Here is a 13,151-nt window from a genome sequence, read left to right on the forward strand (position 1 = left end):
CTTTTGCTACTTTCTCCAGGGCCTGCAGTCAACTGTGGAGGTGGAACAATGAAGCCTTTCATGTGGAAGAAAAAAAAGGAAAGAAAACTCCCTGGGTGCAATGCTCTCTCTCCTTTTCTGTATCACTGTGAACATACTGAAAGAAACAAAAGGAACATTATCAACCCCCTTACCAGTGGTCAAAAGGCATTTTAGAAATAATGAAAGAGAGTCCTTGAGAATGGCTTTATGTCTGTCTGTCTTCCAACTGATTGTCATTGGTGGTATGTGTTAAACCTTTTCAATGTCAGGAATCCAAGTCCAGAGCAAGCAACTGAAGCACAGACTTGGGTTTTCTCATGAAAAGCAATGAATGACATTTGGCTAAGATGATTGAGAGGCCTTGGCATTATAGAGAATTCTATAAGTAAAAAGGCTGGCACCATTGGGCATTTTGAATGCTTAGACAAATGCAGACAAACCTCCTAAACTTGACCTACCTTACTGTTTACACAGTAAGATGAGCAGTGAAATCTTGGAACTTACATCTAACTTAAGGGTCAAGAGAGAAGCCAAGTAAAATACAGGGGCACTTTGAAAGATTAAAGCCTACATTAGGTCAAGACCTCAGCCATTCCCTGTTCTTCAGTTGGGAGCAAAAGCAAAGCCAGACTGTTTAGAAGAGCTGGAATATGCAAAAGATCTAATCAGTGTGGGTGCTTCTAATCTACAAGCTACTCAAGTGGCAAGGGACTCAGGAGTCCTTGTCTCTGCTATTTTTTTAAAAGGACATTGCCCTCACTAAATCTTTAAGTCCAACAGCTCTTGCTTTAACATAGTGTTTAGAATTTTTAAATAGTATTCCTTTGTATCTGTATAACAGTTTATAAACTAAAGGGATGTAGAAGGATTTATTCATAATTAACTAATTTTATCCTCACTTCAAAACTGGTAGGTATTATCCCCATTATTATCAGCCAGGATGAATGATATCAACCCAGTTTTGTAAATGAGAAGTCCAAGCATTAAGGAAGCTGAGAAGATTAAACAACAGTCTTGTACTTTGTAAGTAGTAGAACCAAGACTAAAACCCAGCTCTTTAACAGTCCAGCGTTATGTTACCAGATGAACAAATTACATTTAAATACCAAAAGAAGCAACATTTTTTAAGAGGCAAGTAGGCAGTTTTAATCCAATGTGACTACCGTCACCAAAGCAAAAGCATTTGTCGAAGAACGTTTGGACACATAATCAATACTCAGCCAAATGTGTTTGGTATGGAAGACAAATGCTGCATGAACAAATACCCATTGACAAAGTTAATCATTTACATCATCATCTATTTTAACTGAGGATCATACTGGGAAAGCAGAGACTCCCCCTCCGAATCCCACCTTCCCAACATTTGAAGAGCTAAGAGCTGGTACCGGGTTTAATATTGCTGATTTACAAGCCACAATAAACTTGTTTGGCTGCTCTTCCCTGGAGGCTTATTTAAATGTGAAAACAAAGGGACTAGTCATAAAGATTCTCTTTGTTCTGAATTTAGTTGGGAAAGTAGACAGTCACTAGAAAGATAGGTACATTGGGGACATAGTGTATAGTATCTTTGATATACTATTAGTGTTCAATCAACTGTAAAGACAATGCAATGGAGATTTTCTAAGTTCTATGTATTTTAACTGAACTAAAATCTGTGAAGCAGTAGTAACCAGAATGCACTGTAACAATGAAATAATAAATTATAAACTGGATTTGAGAAAAGATGGACAGTGAATTGAGCATAAGAATCTAACTTTGCTCCCACTAGAAATCCCTGTAAAACCAAGAAAAGGGATGGATGGATAGATAAACATTTTAAAGGAATATATATATCAAAGGATAAATGGAAATAATACAGCGGGACAAAATGTAGAAAGGCAGCAAAGCAGACAGATGGGTGTTAACTAAAGGGCTCTGTAGGCCCAAGAAAGCCAAATCTAACCGCCAATGAGGAAAGCTGAAAACTGACTGAATCTTCACTTCAAAATCATCAGAGTCTCAGACATCAGCAGCATCTGATTCATCTTCATCAGGAGACTAATGGGAAGGGGAGACGAAAGAAGGAAGATTGATTGGAAGCTTTTTAAAAAATTGGATCCTTCCTCCTAGATTCTTAGGCCTCTTCCACATCACTGAATTACTTTCATTCCCCCTTGATGGCAGATCAGAAAGGTTAAAACAGATTCTCTACTCTGGGAGAAGCCACGCATAGTTGGGAATGTGAGTACTGGCCTAAAAAATGCCTGGATTAAATAAATAAACTATCTGGCTACCAGTTTGCTAGCAGAGAAGTCTTACGCTTCAGGGGGAATATTGGAAGACATTTCTCTAAAGTGATCAGCCCAAGTGTAAAGGCTTAACATAAATATCAGGGGTACCCCAATATTACCCCAGCCAAATCACCCTACAGGGAAACAGCATTAACAAGAGCCACCCATGCCCTCAAAGATTCCAGACATTCCAATCAGGAAATCAGATTTCCCCACTCTGAATCATGAGCAGTCAAGCAAAGATGACCAGGAACCATGCAGGAGAATGCCAAATAATTCAAAATATAAGAGAAAAGTAGTAGTAACAGCAATAGAAGATCTAGACATAATGTCCAGTGTTTAACAAAAGGTGTTTGAGAAGGCAGAGAAAATGAAGGGAAAATAATTATCAAACTAAAAATAAAAGAGAATTTTCCAGTACTGGTGAGACTTCAGACTGAAAGGGCCCATTGGGTATGTAACAAAATATGTAGAAGGAAACAAAACATATTTTCACTTACATGATTTCAAAATATCAGAACATTAAGGGTAAAAGACAGGTCACTTATAATAGAATGGCAATTAGATGGCTATCAGTTTCACTGAATACTAGAAGACAAATACTTAAGAAAAAATTTTAACCTCAGAATTTTTAAGTAAACCAAACTACTAATCAGTATAAGGGCAAGGTACTTTCAGACATACAAGGACTTAGAAAGTTTACCTCACATGTATCCTTTCTTACATATTAACTTTTGGACTTCTTTCTATTAAGTAAATCAGTCAGCAAAAAAGGAAGACAGTGGACGTCTTGGACAGAGTAGATGCAACTTAGGTGAGTAATGAATGAATGTCCCAAGACCACAGGTTTCCAGCCATCCTAGAGAACAAACCCGAGTTGGAACAGGAGGAGTCCAGGGGGGAGGTATTCAAGAAAAGAGAGAAATCCATATGTTTGACCCCTGAGACATTGTAAAACTTAATAATGTTAAAAGCAGACAAGGAAAGAAAAAGAATGTCAATTAGTAACCTTGGAAAAACAAAAATCTAAACAAGAAAGTAAATATGTTTGACTAGGCCATGAACAGTATTAATATTATCATAACAATGCAAGTACTATTTACTAGCATTTATCCTTTAAAGTCAACAAAGCATAGAAGACTTAATTACAGCGCCAGAAGAGAAAGCAATGTTATCAACCTTAACCATATAAAAGTAAAAAAACAGATGACGAAGTCAGAAGGTAAAAGGGATAAAGAAAGCTGAAGAGAAGAGTAGGTGTGATAATGTCCCAGTCTTACAGTGTAGGGAATCAAGAGATGCTACATGTAATGGATAGAAAAAAAGTAAGATATTTGCTTATTATTTAAAACTATAAAGTTAACCAATAAAGGAATTGAGACAATTATTTGGGAAGCAGAGATGGGTTGGTAATATAAATATGCTAAATCTTTTTCTGTTAAATAGGAACACAAATAAATCATCTTTAAAGCTGATAAATAAGGAAATAACACTATAGACATACTTTTAGACAAACTGAGATGACAACAGAATTTTTAAAATTCAAAACTTAAGAATAAACTATGATTTTTCTCTGGCAAATGAGACTGGAGTTACAGGGAGGCATGAGGCAGTTGCTCTTTTGTATTATTTGAAATTTTTAGGTAGCAAATGCATGTGTTATTTTAATAAAGATAAAATAACAGTTATTTTTAAATGACTCAGATGTCATTTCTACCCTGAAGAGTCTTGCAATCTAGTACAGAAAACTGGTTATTAAAAGGTAAAGAAGGGAGATGACAAAAAATTCACCTAGTGACTACCTTGGCTGTGCATTTTGCTGGGTGATTTACACGTACCATATCCTTTCAACCTTCTTTTCCAGTGATTTCTCCCCTCTGAACAATGGAGGCTTGAAAAGGTGGGTAATTTATTATAGATCACAAAGCTCCTATGTGTACCCAGGAATCAAACCCAGTTCTACCAAAGTCTAAAATCACGTACTTTCTCTTACAGGAGGTGGTCACATTAAGTGCAAAAGATATTTGGTTATCAGCAAGATTTCTAAGATAGAAGTTGCCTTCCTGCTAAGAGGAAGTTATAGTCGAGGGCAGGCAAGTTATTATACAGATTTAAGAGAAGGCAGGACAAGGCAGGCACCAGCCCCGTGGTGAGTCCTTCTCCAGAGAAGCAGACTGCTCGGGGCCCATTTTTTTGACGTTCATGTCCCAGCTAACATGTTCAAAACTTTTAGCATCTGGAAAGAAGAGTGATTCATCTGAACTCAGCCCAGGAGTCTGGAAACCTCTCTTTGTTGCAGGAGACACAAGATCAACCAAGAAAAGATCCGTCTTCCTGTTCCACTCCCTGTCACACTCTTCTGAGATCTGGGGCTGGGCTCACTTGGTCACACTACTCCTCAGTTAGGCCCTGCCTCAGAAAGCTTCTTACACATTTTTGGTCACTGACCTATTCCTTTTCTTGGAGTAATTCTGTTAAATTCTCACCACCTCCTTAAACTCTCAATGCCCCTTCCTCTTCCTCTTCTTCTCCCCCCTCTTCTTCCTCTCGCCCTCTCTGTCTCCCTCCTCCTCCTCTTTCTTTTCCTCTCTCTGTCGCCGTCTCTCTCCCTCTGTCCCTGTCTCCCAGCTGATAACCACAGCCTACTATAGCTCCAGAAAACAGAGACCATCAATCTTATAACATGAATTCAATCAACTTCCATGTTCATCTATTCTTCCTTTCTTTCCATGTCAGAAGAAGCAGAAGCCTTCTCTCAGACAAAGCAAACTCCCCTACATTCACTGTTTCTCCTCCTCTTTGCTCCTGCTTCTCCCAGAATCTGCACATCCCTTATTGTTTTCTCTGTGCTTTCTACTCCTCCCTCTTCATGAGTACCAATTGTTTACCCTAGAACATAGCTAAGCTTCTCCCACTTACGGAACATCCTTTCTTTTCAATTCCTTCCTTTCTTCCACAGACATCCATGGAGCACTTATTATGTGCCCAACACTGTACTGGATGATGAGAATACTTTGGGAAGAAACAAAGCAGACTGACCCATGGGGTTTATAGTCTCGCAGAGGAGCAGATGATAAGTAAACTATAAATACAAAATTGCACATTTCCATAAATCCTAGGAAGAACAAATAGGGTATAGTGATGAAGAGTAAAAGTGGGAGTCCACTAAGTTAGGGTAACCAGGAAAGGGCTTTTATAAGTTCACCATTTCCATTACTGGAGTTCAGGCTGTCATCTTTCACCTGGGTTCTAAAGAACCTTAAACAAGTTCCCTGCTTGCAAATTCCAACTTTTGGTCCTTCTCACATATTGCTACTACAGTTGAGTCTCTAAAGCACAGCAAATCTTGTCATTCCCCTACTTAAGCCTGCAGTGTTTTCTCAATACCTGAAAGCCCAGATACTTGAGCTTAACGTTTTTAAATGTCTATGTTATTAAGAAGAGACCATGCAATTGCTGTATAAACAGAGACCAGAGCTGTAAGGATGCTTTGTGCTGACTTCAATCTCCAGGACTCTCTTGGACTTGTTATTTTTGCCAGTCAATCTCTGTTTTAGTTTGTTTAAACACACATCCAATGGAAAAGCTAGAGCAGCAGCATTCTCCTCTACAATCACTAAGAATTCCTAAGAGGCAGGTTGGGCTGTGGAATCTGCAAAGTGAAGATAGAAGTGACTGACACTCTGAAGGAAGAAAAGACCACCCAGAGCAAAGAAAGAAGCCTTAGAAGATGAGCAGCAGGAAGGAGATGTCAATGAGGGCTCCTACACAAACACTTAACACAATTTCCTGTCTTTTAACCTCTTTCTCCCAGCTCTCACATAACACCAAATTCAGCATTCTTCCTTAAAATTCTATTAGGGAAATCAGCCAATTAAAACAAAATAAAAATAAATTTGGTGACTTTCCCATTTGGTGAAATGGATTTCTGTGAATTGGCCACTAAGTCATTTTGCTTCAGGAGTCTAGGGGAATTTGACATTCTGCTTATTTGGCCAATTTTACCAGGGGAGAAGTGAGTTATATGGATCAAGGTTAGTGCCATGGGCAAAGGAGCTTCTGCCCTGCTTCCTTTTTAGTATAGGGAGGATAGTGCACCATCAGTTGCCTTTGCATCAACTGGTGCATAGCAGAGAGAGGACCTAAATGCAGCTCTCCCAAACTGCCGCTGAAAGGGAATATGGAATTTAGTTGAGGGTCTGATTAGGAGTCTGTCAAAAGCTGTCTCACAAAAACAGATGAGCTAATCCATTAGTGCTGAGGCAGAGCTGGCTCACTGCTCACAGAGCTATTACATTGTCAAAAATTTTGCAAGCCATTATTAAACACAGTAATTGTTAAACATTAAATTATTTAACTTACAGTTAAATAAGTTCTATAAAAAAAATAATTAAATCTTCAAAATTATCTCTCCATAGTTATTTTGCTACATATTACTAGTATCTTACTCTTAAGACTTTTACAATTTATTGCATCTTTATGGTACATCTCTTCCCACCACATTCAGTGACATCACAGTGGGAGCTTGAAGAGCCATGGTGCAAAGTCTGCAAAGGCTACAAGTCAGGGATCTTCCTGCCCAGCACTAATACTAATCATTTTGCAGCACACCACTGCATATGGTCCACACAGCAGGGTAGACTGCCTGCACAAGAAATGAGGGGAGTCACACTGGACTTCTGCAGTGCCAACAAGGCAGGCCCAAGTCAGCAAGGACATGATGGCCCATCAGTTACACCATAACTACACCATCAGACACCAACAGAACATCCTGGGATGGGGCCAGTCCCACCAGTCCAGAGAGTAGCCCTGACCAGCCATGACACAGCAGAGATCAGTTAAGGATTCAAAGGACACCAAGGACCCTCTATCTCCCTATAGCACCAGGAGATGACTTAAGTCTCACACTCAGGTGCCATCTTAGAAAGAAATGGAGGAAGAAAAAAATCTGAAAAACCAAGGACTTTATCTAATAGAAATAAAGAATTTACCTAAAGAAGTGGTTTTCTTTACAGAATTGAACAAAATTCATTTGGTGGGAAGGAAATTGCCTTAACCCCAAAGTCCAGCCACCTGGGGTGGGCATAGTTGAGCAAGAGGACTCTTTGGTGAGGACAGATCAATTACAGAGGAGAGGAACCATACGTTGTTGTTCTTGCACCTTTAAGAATGGTGGTGTACATACAAAGGAAAACCCATCAGGCTATCATCAATTTCTCAACAGAAACCTTACAGGTCAGAAGGGAGTGGCATGATATATTTAATACAATGAAGCAGAAGGGCCTCAAACCAAGAATACTACACCCAGAAAGATTATCATTTAAATTTGAAGGAGGGATTAAACAATTTTCAGATAAGCAAAAGCTGAGAGAATGTACCTCCCACAAACCACCTCTACAGTGCATTATGGATGGACTGCTATAGATGGAAGCATTCCTAAGGTTAAATAGCTGTCACCATGAGAAATGAAACCACAGCAAAGTAGAACAATTAATTACTAAGCAGATACAAGATCAAATCAACTACCCCCAAAGTCAATCAAGGGATAGACAAAGAGTACAGAATATGATACCTAATATATAAAGAATGGCAGAGGAAGAAAAAGGAGGCAAAAAAGAAGAACCGTTAGGTTTTGTTTGTAAAAGCATACTTACTGAACTAAATTAGACTATTAGATAGTAAGGTAATGACCCTTGAACCCTTGGTAAACATGAATCTAAAGTCTGCAATGGCAATAAGTACATACCTATCGATAATTAACCTAAAGGTAAATGGTATGAATGCACCAATCAAAAGACATAGACTCACTGAACAGACAAAAAACAAGACCCATCTATATGCTGCCTACAAGAGACTCACTTCAAACCCAAAGGCATACACAGACTGAAAGTAAAGGGATGGAAAAAGATATTTCATGCAAACAATAAGGAGAAAAAAGCAGGAGTTGCAGTACTTGTATCAGACAAAATAGACTTCAATACAAAGAAAGTCACAAGAAACAAAGAAGGACATTACATAATGCTAAAGGGGTCAGTCCAACAAGAGGATATAACTATTATAGATATCTATGCACCCAACACAGGAGCACCTACATATGTGAAACAAATACTAAGAGAATTAAAGGGGAAAATAGAATGCAATGCATTCATTTTAGGAGACACCAACACACCACTCACTCCAAAGGACAGATCAACCAGACAGAAAATAAGTAAGGAGACAGAGGCACTGAACAACATATTAGAACAAATGGACCTACTGGATATCTACACAACACTCCATCCAAAAGCAACAGAATATACATTCTTCTCAAGTGCACATGGAACATTTTCAAGAATACATCATATACTAGGCCACAAAAAGAGCCTCAGTAAATTCAAAAAGATTGAAATTGTACCAACCAACTTCTCAGAACATAAAGGTATGAAACTAGAAATAAATTATACAAAGAATATGAAAAAGCCCACAAACACATGGAGGCTTAATAACATGCTTCTAAATAATCAATGGATCAATGATGAAATAAAAACAGAGATCAAATAATATATGGAGACAAATGACTACAATAATTCAACACCACAAAATCTGTGGGATGCAGCAAAGGCCATGCTAAGAGGGAAGTATATCGCAAAACAGGCCTACCTCAGGAAAGAAGCACAATCCCAAGTGAACAGTAGAAACTCACAATTAATGAAACAAGGAAAAGAAGAACAAATGAGGCCCAAAATCAGTAAAAGTAGGGACATGGTAAAGATTAGAGCAGAAATAAATAAAATCGAGAAGAATAAAACAATAGAAAGAATCAATGAAACCAGGAACTGGTTCTTCAAGAAAATAAACAAAATAGATAAACCCTTAGCCAGACTTATCAAGAAAAAAAGAGAGTCTACACAAATAAACAGAATCAGAAATGAGAAAGGCAAAATCACTATGGACACCACAAAAATACAAAGAATTATGAGAGAATACTATGAAAAATTCTATGCTAACAAACTGGATAACCTAGAAGAAATGGACAACTTTCTAGAAAAATATAACCTTCCAAGACTGACCCAGGAAGAAACAGAAAATCTGAATAGACCAATTACCAGCAAGGAAATTGAACTGGAAATCAAAAAACTACCTAAGAACAAAACACCTGGACCAGATGGTTTCACAGCTAAATTTTATCAAACATTTAGTGAAGACCTAATACCCATTCTCCCTAAAGTTTTCCAAAAAGTAGAAGAGGAGGGAATACTCCCAAACTCATTCTACAAGGCCAGCATCACTCTAATAGCAAAACCAGGCAAAGACACCACAAAAAAAGAAAATTACAGACCAATATCCCTGATGACCATAGATGCAAAAATACTCAACAGAATATTAGCAAACTGAATTTGAAAATACATCAAAAAGATCCTCCAAGATGATCAAGTAGGATTTATTCCAGGGATGCAAGGATGGTACAATATTAGAAAAACCATCAACATCATCTACCACATCAACAAAAAGAAAGACAAAAACCACATGATCATCTCCATAGATGCTGAAAAAGCATTTGACAAAATTCAACATCCATTCATGATAAAAACTCTCAACAAAATGGGTATAGAGAGCAAGTACATCAACATAATAAAGGCCATATATGACAAATCCACAGCCAACATTATACTTACCGGTGAGAAGCTGAAAGCTTTTCCTTTAAGACTGGGAAAAAGACAAGGATGCCCATTCTCCCCACTTTTATGCAACATTGTTCTGGTGGTCCTAGCCATGGTAATCAGAGAACACAAAGAAATAAAAGGCATCCAGATTGGCAAGGAAGAAGTTAAGCTGTCCCTGTTTGCAGATGACATGATATTATTGTACATTAAAAACCCTAAAGCACCCATTCCAAAACTACTAGATCTAATATCTGAATTCAGCAAAGTTGCAGGATACAAAATAAATATGCAGAAATCTGATGCATTCCTATACACTAATGATGAACTAGCAGAAAGAGAAATAAGGAGTACAATTCCATTTACAAGTGCATCAAAAAGAATAAAACACCTAGGAATAAACCTAACCAAGAAAGTGAAAGACCTATACTCTGAAAACTACAAGACACTCATGAGAGAAATTAAAGAAGATATTAATAAATGGAAACACGTCCCATGCTCATGGATAGGAAAAATTAATATTGTCAAAACTACTAGATCTAATATCTGAATTCAGCAAAGTTGCAGGATACAAAATAAATATGCAGAAATCTGATGCATTCCTATACACTAATGATGAACTAGCAGAAAGAGAAATAAGGAGTACAATTCCATTTACAAGTGCATCAAAAAGAATAAAACACCTAGGAATAAACCTAACCAAGAAAGTGAAAGACCTATACTCTGAAAACTACAAGACACTCATGAGAGAAATTAAAGAAGATATTAATAAATGGAAACACGTCCCATGCTCATGGATAGGAAAAATTAATATTGTCAAATTTATATATTTTTGGATGTTAACCCTTGTCAGATATGTCATTTACTAATATATTCTCCCACACTGTAGGATGCCACACTGTAGGCCACCCTGACTAAAGCAATCTACAGATTCAATGCAATCCCTATAAAAATACCAACAGCGTTCTTCAATGAACTAGAACAAAGAATTCTAAAATTCATGTGGAACCAAAAAAGATACCCGAAGAGCCAAAGCAATTCTGAGAAGTAAGAATAAAGCTGGGGGGATTACGCTACCCAACTTCAAGCTCTACTACAAAGCCACAGTAATCAAGACAATTTGGTACTGGCACAAGAGCAGACCCATAGATCAGTGGAACAGAATAGAGAGTCCAGATATTAACCCAAGCATATATGGTCAATTAATATATGATAAAGGAGCCATGGATATACAATGGGGAAATGACAGCCTCTTCAACAGCTGGTGTTGGCAAAACTGGACAGCTACATGCAAGACAATGAAACTGGATTATTGTCTAACCCCATGCACAAAAGTAAACTCAAAATGGATCAAAGACCTGAATGGAAGTCATGAAACCATAAAACTCTTAGAAGAAAAAATAGGCAAAAATCTCTTGAATATAAACATGAGCAACTTTTTCCTGAATGCATCTCCTTGGGCAAGGGAAACAAAATAAAAAATGAACAAGTGGCAGTACATTATGCTAAAAAGCTTCTGTATGGCAAAGGACACCATCAGCAGAACAAAAAGGCATCCTACAGTGTGGGAGAATATATTTGGAAATGACATATCTGACAAGGGTTAACATCCAAAATATATAAAGAACTCTCACACACCTCAACACCCAAAAAGCAAATAACCCTATTAAAAAATGGGCAGAGGATATGAACAGACACTTCACCAAATAAGAAATTCAGATGGCCAACAGGCACATGAAAAGATGCTCCACATCGCTAATTATCAGGGAAATTCAAATTAAAACTACAATGAGACATCACCTTACACCAGTTAGGACAGCCAACATAGAAAATAATAGGAACAACAAATGCTGGCGAGGATGTGGAGAAAGGAGAACCCTCCTACACTGCTGGTGGGAATGTAAAATCGTTCAACCATTGTGGAAAGCAATATGGAGGTTCCTCAATAAACTAAAAATAGAAATACCATTTGACCAAGGAATTCCCCTCCTAGGAATTTACCCTAAGAATGCAGGAACCCAGTTTGAAAAAGACATATGCCCCCCTATGTTTATCGCGGCACTATTTACAATAGCCAAGAAATGGAAGCAACCTAAGTGTCCATCAGTAGATGAATGGATAAAGAAGATGTACACATACACAATGGAATATTACTCAGCCATAAGAAGAAAACAAATTCTACCATTTGTAACAGCATGGATGGAGCTGGAGGGTATTATGCTCAGTGAAATAAACCAGGCAGAGAAAGTCAAGTATCACATGATTTCACTCATCTGTGGAGTATAAGAACAAAGATATACCTGAAGGAGCAAAACAGCACCAGACTCACAGAACCCAAGAATGGACTAACAGTTACCAAAGGGAAAGGGACTGGGGAGGATGGGTGGGAAGGGAGGGATAAGGGGACAAGGGGGCATTATGATTAGCACACATAATGTGGTGGGGGGGACACGGGGAAGGCAGTATAACACAGAGGACAAGTAGTGATTCTATAGCATCTTACTACACTGATGGACAGTGACTGTAATGGGGTATGTGGTGGGGACTTGATAATAGGGGAAGTCTAGTAACCATAATGTTGCTCATGTAATTGCATATTAATGATACCAAAATAAAAATTAAAAAACTGAAGGAACAAAACAGCAGCAGAGTCACAGAACCCTAGAAATGGACTAACAGTTGCCAAAGAGAAAGGGACTCAGGGGCTGGGTAGGAAGAGAGGGAGAAGGGGAATAAGGGCATTATGATTAGCACACATAAGGTAGGGGGTGGGGGTCACAGGGAAGGCAGTATAGCACAGAGAAGACAAGTAGTGACTCTATAGCATCTTACTATGCTGATGGACAGTGACTGTAATGGGGTATGTGGTGGGTACTTGATAATGGGGAGAATCTAGTAACCACAATATTGTTCATGCACTTGTATATTAGTGATACCAAAATAAATAAAATAAAATAAAATAAAAAGAATGGTGGTGTAAATTTACACCCCGGGTGCTATGGTGATATTGAGCTTTTACTGAGTGGAAGTACTATCAGTATCTTTCACATGCAGATGAAGAAGTGAAGGCTCAGAAAGTCTATGTAACTTACACAAGGTCACACAGCTAGGAAATAGGAGACAGACCTTGAAAGAAAGGTTGATATGACCACAGAGATTGAGCTCTTTTGTTCTACTGCCTGTCATCTACCCTACTTGGGCCACAAAGGTACTAACATGA

Source organism: Manis pentadactyla, chromosome 3, assembly GCF_030020395.1.
Source record: "Manis pentadactyla isolate mManPen7 chromosome 3, mManPen7.hap1, whole genome shotgun sequence".
Classification (NCBI taxonomy): Eukaryota; Metazoa; Chordata; class Mammalia; order Pholidota; family Manidae; genus Manis; species Manis pentadactyla.